At 38.2% G+C, this 8041-nt stretch overlaps 2 long non-coding RNA genes across 2 annotated transcripts; one reads left to right on the top strand and one right to left on the bottom strand.

Moving 5' to 3' along the window:
- Nucleotides 1–3657: 3657 nt before the first annotated feature.
- LOC120305763 lies at nt 3658–5424 on the top strand. Its single transcript, XR_005556089.1, has 3 exons — nt 3658–3865; nt 4063–4160; nt 5095–5424. It is a non-coding gene; the product is annotated as an uncharacterized LOC120305763 (long non-coding RNA).
- Nucleotides 5425–6314: 890 nt separating this feature from the next.
- On the bottom strand, nt 6315–7471 carry LOC120305764. Its single transcript, XR_005556090.1, has 2 exons — nt 7080–7471; nt 6315–6471 (listed from the first exon to the last, which is right to left on the bottom strand). It is a non-coding gene; the product is annotated as an uncharacterized LOC120305764 (long non-coding RNA).
- Between the last annotated feature and the right edge of the window lie 570 nt (nt 7472–8041).

Below are 8041 nucleotides of genomic sequence, written 5' to 3'. Positions count from 1 at the left end.
AAGTCCTGTGCATCCAGTGTTTGCCCAATGAGGGCAATAACACCAAGAGGTTCCATTTCTCATGGAAGGGTGTGGAAATGGCCTCCAGCAATGAAGGTCTTCTGAGGAGCAGCAGAGACCCTGGGCTTTTTACTCTAAATATGTCATCAGCCTTCCTATGTGCCAAAGGCGATGGAAGCCTGGGACTTGCTTGCAGATGGGAGGAAAACATAAGTGGGCGCTGGATCATGTCTCCTTGGAGCCAGATAGTGAATATCACAGGTGTGTCTTTTCAGAAGGTGGAGTCATCTGCTGCCTAAATGCAGAAGGAACCCTTTGCAAAATTTGATTTAACTATTTATTAAGTCTTTATGCAACTGGCCTTGTGCTGGAGCATAGAGACTAGAAAGGCCAAAGAAAGATCTATAGAAAGGCAAATGGCTTTTGTGAGATTGCTAAGCAAATTTCACGAAGACCATGAAATGTTTAAAAATGAGACTAATATAAGAGGTGAGTATTTCAATTTTTAGGTGAAATAGGATCTAAACCAGCGGTTCTCAACCTATGGGTCGTGACCCCATTTGGGGTCGATCGACCATTTTACGGGGGTCGCCAAAGAAGGCGATCAGCCATTTTCCCCCCTCAGGGCGCGGCGCCATGCATGCGCGGCACGTTTGTGTGACGGGGGTCGCCGTCACACAAACGTTGAGAACCACTGATCTAAACTTCCAAGAACAGGACAACAAAATGTGATGAATTGCTTAATTACTTTAGAGGAAATTGGCTTATCTATTAAGCAGTTAAAGGTGGGAAAGTCTCCAGGAATAGATGGATTGACGGCAATGTAGTATAAAATTTTACTTGAGGAGATGATGGAGCCATTAAAGGAGCTTTTTAATAGTATTTTGTCGGGAGCTCAGGTTCGCCCCTCTTGGAGAAGTGCATTTATATCATTGATCCCGAAGGAGGATCAAGATCTTACTGAGCCTAAGAATTATAGACCCATATCTCTTTCAAATGTAGATTATAAGATTTTTTCAAAAATTTTGGCAAATAGATTTATGCAGGTTATGAAGGATTTGATTCATAGTGACCAATCAAGATTTATAACAGGAAGATATATGAAATATAACGTAAGACAAATTCTTAATTTAATTGAGCATTTGGACAAGAATAATCAGATTCCTGTGGCTTTTATATTTTTAGATGCTGAAAAAGCTTTTGATCAATTAGATTGGAAATTTTTATTTTTATTGATAGAGAAAATGAATTTTAGAGACAAGTTTTTATATGCTCTCAAGGCTATATATCAGCAACAGTCTGCTCAAATTATTATCAATGGGGGATTGACAGAGACTTTTAATATTGAAAAGGGAACAAGACAAGGATGTCCATTATCCCCATTGTTATTTGCTTTAACAATGGAGATTTTGTTAATTCAGATTTGAGAGTCAACGGTACTTAAGGGAATAAAAGTAAACAGGAATGAGTATAAATCGAGAGCTTTTGCGGATGATTTGGTTTTAACTCTAGCACAATCGACTCAAGTGGTCGGTCATTTGTTGGAACTTATAACTCAGTATGGGAAAGTTTCTGGTTTTAAAGTAAATAATAATGACTAAAATGCTATCTAAGAATATGTCTAATAAGGAAAACGAAATTTTAGTTAAACTTACAGGTTTCCAGATGGTGAAAAAGGTTAAATATTTGGGAGTATATATAACAGCTTCTAATGGAAAATTATATAAGAATAATTATGAATTATTATGGGCAAAAGTACAAAAGGATTTAAATGATTGGAAAAAGTTGCAATTGTCGTTGTTGGGGAGAATAGCAGCGGTAAAAATGAATGTTCTACCAAAGTTTCTTTTTTTGTTTCAAATGTTACCCATTTTGAAGAAAGATGCAAACCTGGATGAGTGGCAAAGGGGTATTAGTACATTTATTTGTGCTGGGAAGAAACGAAGGGTAAAATTTAAGATTATGCAAGATGCCCGAGAAAGAGGCGGGCTTAAAGCACCTAATTTGAAATTATATTATGATGCAGCCATCTTAACTCTGATAAGTGATTGGCTTATTCTTGAAGGGTGGGATTTATTGTATGGTTGGCATGCATATTTGATTTTTAACAAGAAAGTAGATCGGGCTTTTAAATCACATATTTTAAGAAACACTTTTCTTCGTGTTTGGAAGAAGTACTATTATAGGTTAAATTATAAAATACCTATTTGGGGGATTCCTGGACATGTAATTGAGGGAGTTTCTAAGGGGATGAATTTTGATAAAATTTCGTATAAAGAATTATTAATTTGGTCAGGTACTGAGTGGCAATTAAAATCTTTAGATGTATTAAGACAAGAAAATATTTTACAGTCACGGTTTCAATACATACAAATTGTGGATAGGTGGACTGTAGATAAGAAAGTTGGAATAACTTTAGGAGATGAAAATTTGGTAATTCAGATTAAAGGTCAGAATCATGCTCATATTAAAAGAATTTACAATGAGTTAATAAAATTGGATTCGGAAACAGAGTTGGTAAAAGATTGCATGATTAAATGGGCTCAGAATATCCAGGAACCGATTTCACTGGATGTATGGGAGACTATTTGGATTAGAAATGTTAAATTTACACAGGCCCAAAATTTGAGGGAAATTTTTTTATAAAATGCTTTATAGGTGGCATTTGGATCCTAAAAAACTGTCTTGTATGTATCCTAACTTACAGCCCAAATGTTGGAGGTGTGGTAGTACTGATGCAACTTATTTTCATGTTTGGTGGACTTGTAAAAATGTTAAAGCTTTTTGGATTATGATTTGGTGGAACATTCAAAAGATTTTCAAAAGGAAGATAAAGTTCACTCCTCAATTATTTTTACTGCGTATTTTTATGGATTTAGATGTTAATGAAACTATTTTAATGTTGAATTTAATAACCGCAGCAAGGTTATTAGTAGGTTCATACTGGAAGGATTCATTGCCTACTATAGAAGAATGGATACTTAAGGTTTCTAATTTAGCAGAAATGGCAAAGATTTCTGCTTATTTAAAGGATCATACACAAGAAAAATATATTTTGGTATGGAGAAGATGGATAGATTATATTCAGAATAAATATGGAACTCAAAAGTTCCATTTATTTTATGATTAATTTTGTTTGAAATAACAATTATTATTTATAGAATTTTATAATAAATGATTTATAATGGATTTGTTTATATTATTATGATGTCAAAGCTTAGAGGGAGTTAAGGGTTAAGTATGAATTTGTTTATTGTATAAATTTTTTTTTTAAAGTTAAGTAGATTTTGTTTATTTTGTTTATAATAACCCTGTATTTTGCTCTGGGAAGTGGGGAGGGGTGGGTTTAAGTAGGTTAGACAAATAGAAACATTAATGTATAAAATAGATAGAGTAATTTTGAGAGAGGTGCCGCTCTGGTATTTCCCCTGAACTGTATCCGAAGAGGGATGAGTGGGAAGGAGGAAGGGATGGAAGGAAGTAGGCTGGGAGGAAGGGAGGAGGGGAAGAGAGAGGTGAGGAGAGGAGAGAAGGAAGAGAGAAGTAAGGAAGGAAGGTAGAGAGGGCGGATGCAGTCTGGGGGGAGGTGGGTGAGCGACACCTAATGTGTATGAATTTATTTTAAAAAATATATTTTTTTTATAATGTATTGAAAAATGGAAAATAAAAACTTTTTTTTTTTTAAAAAAAGAACAGGACAGGGTAAAAATATTCTGCCAAGTAATATGAAATCATCCTCCTTCTTTCCTAGTCAAACCAGTTTGGACCCAAGGTTTATATTCTGTTTGGAGATATGCCCGGAGATGGATTCTTTTTCTAATTCTGCTGGTTCCAATTGCCTTTTATTGCTGGAAGCAAAAGAGCAGTAAGTGAAGGATTTGGGTTCGAGGGTTCCCTTATCAGAGGTTGCTCTTGTAGTTGGATATGTTGACCGAGAGATCCTCCGGGGAAGCAGGAAAGGAAAAGCAGAACTGGAAATGAGAGGGATGGGAAGATGATAGGTAAGGATGGTGGAAAGTAGCTTCATAGTTTTTTTTTTCCTTTTTATTGCTGCCATGGAAGCATCTCAATCACAGGAACAATTTCAACTAATGGAAAAGAAAGAGAAAAATCATCTTTCAGTGATGGAGCCTCAAGCAGCAACACCCTCATCAGTCAAGGTAGCTGGTGGAATTCATGGGTGACTTTAATTAACGTCTACAGCAGGGGTCTTCAAACTTGGCCCTTTTATGACTTGTGGACTTCAACTCCCAGAATTCATTATCCAGCATGCCTGGCTGAGAAATTCTGGAAGTTGAAGTCCACAAGTCATAAAAGGACCAAGTTTGAAGACCCCTGGTCTACAGGGAAGGTCTATCACACTGGAGAGTGATACTAGATTTATGGAATCCTCACCAATAACTTACAGTGTCCTGTGGAATCACCCAACTATTGTCGTCTATAAACAAGAATGATATAGATGGGCTTTAGAGGGCCTGAAGCATAGTGGTGCAATGTTGGTAGATAGTGAACTTAAATCTTAAAACTTAAATCTTAACTTCAAGCAGGATTTGCCTCCCATAATCCCATTTGTTTTGATCTCTGTCAACAACTATTCTCCGTTTCTTCATTTACTTCGTTTCAATCAAAGAATTTAGGCATTTTAGTACCCCTGGATATTTCTTTAAAAATAGGAAAGAATAATTCTCCTTATGGCTTTCTGTCTAACAAATTATGTATTGGCCATAAAATTAAATGGCCTTGAAATTCGCAGAAAAATGCGAAGAGAAAGATATATTTAAGAAAACTAAGTATCTTAGAAGCCATCAAAGATTCCTCTAATCAAGTGTTGCAGGCAAGGTTTTAGAGGAATGTCCTTGCGGATTTCTCAGGAGTATCTCATCACCATCAGAATCAGAAAACCAGACCGGGTCAGGTGTGATGCCGAAGGTCAATCCTTCTGTTCTTTGATGGGCTTGGCAATCTTTCTAGAAGACCATCAACCTTATTTATTTCTAAAAATGCTGCAAAATGCTGGAGAAATCCCTTGTTCTTCATTGGTTCTTGAGCTGCAGGCAAACTGAATGTTTGAACAATGGGCTCTCTTTCCCTTAGTTTCCCCCGGACTCTGAGGCCACCTACAGCAATGTTCAGGACTTCTCCACTCAGAAGAACCATCTTAGAGAAGAGGAAGAAGAGGGGCCACTGTATATAAACTTGATTGGAGGAAAATAAGATAACTCTCTTGGTGCAGTCTCTTACTAGGCTCAGACATGCACATGACCTGTGAAGAAATGATGAGGTACTTCAGTTTATGGCAGAAGAGAAAGTCCATCCAAAAGGGGGAAATCTTTGGCCCCACCCTCTTCTACAAGTCTCAGATCTATCTAGACTTGAGCCTGCTGGGAAGATTTTTGTTACTGCTTTCAACAACTTTTTTCTGTAAACGGGATAGATCTAATACAAACAACTGCCATGAGGTCTAGTTTAGAGGCCCCTTTCCACACTGAAATTTCTCTTGAATCTCCAGCTCATAGGAGCTCGCCTTCATCCTTTGGAGATTCATTTCTGACTCTCAGGTGAGAGAGAAGATCCAAGGCTTTTTCCTTGTTGATCTGTTCCTGTCCATGTTTGTTTGAAGCCGTGGGAAATGTCCTTTGGGATATTTTGCTTTGAATACTAGCTGAGTCTCTTGGCTAATAACCCCTTTCTCATTTTCCCAGAGATACAGTTTTTCCTTTTTCTTAGGTCCACCTTGCCTTTTTTTCTCCTTCCATTTTTTTGATGGGTTGAATGGTGCATGGAGGTGATAGATAGATAGATAGATAGATAGATAGATAGATAGATAGATAGATAGATAGATGATAGTTAGATTGATAGATCCTGTAGATAGATAGATAGATAGATAGATAGATAGATAGATAGATAGATAGATAGATAGAGACAGTGGGGGGGTTGAGAAAAGAATTATACATACATACATATATATACATATACATTTGGTACAATATGGTATTTCAATATGGTGAGGTTCATATAATATACTTAGATGCTTAATATTCTATTATTTAAGTTCCTTGGAGTACTGAATATAGATATGAGGAGAAAAATATATATTTTATCAGTATTAATTACAGTTTTGGATATTGGTGTTACCAATATTATGATTGTTTGACTTTTTCTTCAAAGTTAGATATAACTTTGAAATAAATTGAAAAATGAAAGAAGAGTATGCATCGAAGTATTTGTTTTATAATAAAAGTTTCGGTCTCAATCTAAATCACTTGATAATAAAATGGGCTAGACTTGTAAAGAAAGTCAAAATTTGCGACCTGTTACTTTAAAGTGAGATTTATTCAAGAAAAGAATTCGGCAAAAGAATCTCCCTCTTCGGCAACAGAAGTTTAGCCTGGAGGACGAGGCAGGAAGAGATGGCAAGTGTCTTCCCAATTGTTTGAAGCACTTCCAGAAATCAGGAAATTATTACCGTAGCTGAAATTACAAGGAAACAGATTTTGGCTGGACGACAGGAAAAAAAAAAATTCCTAAGAGGAACTGAAGGCCTTGGGAAGGCCTGGATTTTCCTTCCGTCAGAGATGCTGCAGATGGGGATTCAGTTCCACATGTTAAATTCTGTGGAGCAGTAGTTATTTTTTAAATGATCTTTAAAATTCACCAAGTGCTTTCAAGCCACCCACAGTCATCTTGTAGGGCAGATGTGTGGCATAGAAACTGAATGAATGAATGAATGAATGAATGAATGAATGAATGAATGGATATAGAAAAGAGAGGATAGAGATAGATAGATAGATAGATAGATAGATAGATAGATAGATAGATAGATAGATAGATGAGAGAGAAGGGCAGGCAGGCAGGCAGGCAGGCAGATGCTGAAATGAGGGAACACCACAATTCAACAGAGGGTAGGCAATGGAGGGAAGCCATGCAGACTACCACATACACAAAACACACACATAAAGTGAGAGAGCTGGGATTGCGTTTCTCAACCTTGGCCCCTTTAAGCTTCCCACAGAAACAGTTCCAGGAGTTTCTCATCCCATAATATCCCAGCCCTCCTCTGCTGCGTATGTATCACTCACCCTCGAAGGAGACTCTGGCTGATGACCGGCTCCTTCTCTCCCTCTCCTCTGATGACCGGCCTGCCTGGCCCAAACTCCCAACACCCCTCGGGGCATTTGTGAGGCTTTGATTCAGATAATCTCCCAAAAAGCCAGAGCCATTTTTTCCCCTCAGAACAAGACTCTCTCTCCATCTCCCCTCAGACGCCAAGAGTTTTTTCTCCCCTCAGTCCATTTTTCCCGCCTTTTTTTTCCCTTGGAATGCTGGGCTCTGTAGTTCTGCTGCCCTGCACTCTAAGGCCCTCTTCCCGGGTAGAGCCTACATCTCCCAGAATCCCACGCTCGGCTCCTCCTCCTCCTCCTCTTCCTCCTCCTGTTCAGAGCTTGAGGTGATAGCTAAAGTTGGCTGGAGCTCCTGCCTCCATTTGCTGGACCCCAATTAAAATAGCCAGAGGATGGCAAATAATCAGCAATATGTTTGAAAGAAAGAAAGAGAGAAAGAAGACTAGTTAAAATGCAAGAGAACCCCTGTGAGTTAACCAGTGCCGTGGAACTACAAAAACCATATTGCAGGTATTACAAAGTCCATACTGTGTGGCCCTCAAAGTGGATGAGGTTCCAGCCACCACCATAATTAGCAATACATTTGAAAGGAGCAGAGAAAGAAGGCTAATTCAAATACAAGAAAACCCATGTGAGTTAACTAGTGCAGTGATATTACAAATACCATATTCCAGGTATTACATAGTCCATACTGCATGGCCCTCAAAGGGGCGAGGTTCCAGCCACCACCATGATTAGCAATACATTTGAAAGGAAGAGAACAAGAAGGCTAATTAATATACAAGAGAACCCAGGTGAGTTAACCAGTGCAGAAAACATATTGCAGGTAATACAAAGTCCATAGTGCATGGCCCTCCAAGGGGTGAGGCTCCAGCCACCAGCCCATCAGGGAGCCTAGAAGGGCCTCAGTAGCTTAGAGA

Source organism: Crotalus tigris, unplaced genomic scaffold (genome assembly GCF_016545835.1).
Source record: "Crotalus tigris isolate CLP2741 ecotype Arizona unplaced genomic scaffold, ASM1654583v1 scf7180000017690.20705106771:4171800, whole genome shotgun sequence".
NCBI lineage: Eukaryota > Metazoa > Chordata > Lepidosauria > Squamata > Viperidae > Crotalus > Crotalus tigris.
The sequence above is the reverse complement of the archived record's forward strand: the minus strand, read 5'-3'. Positions and strand labels throughout refer to the sequence as shown.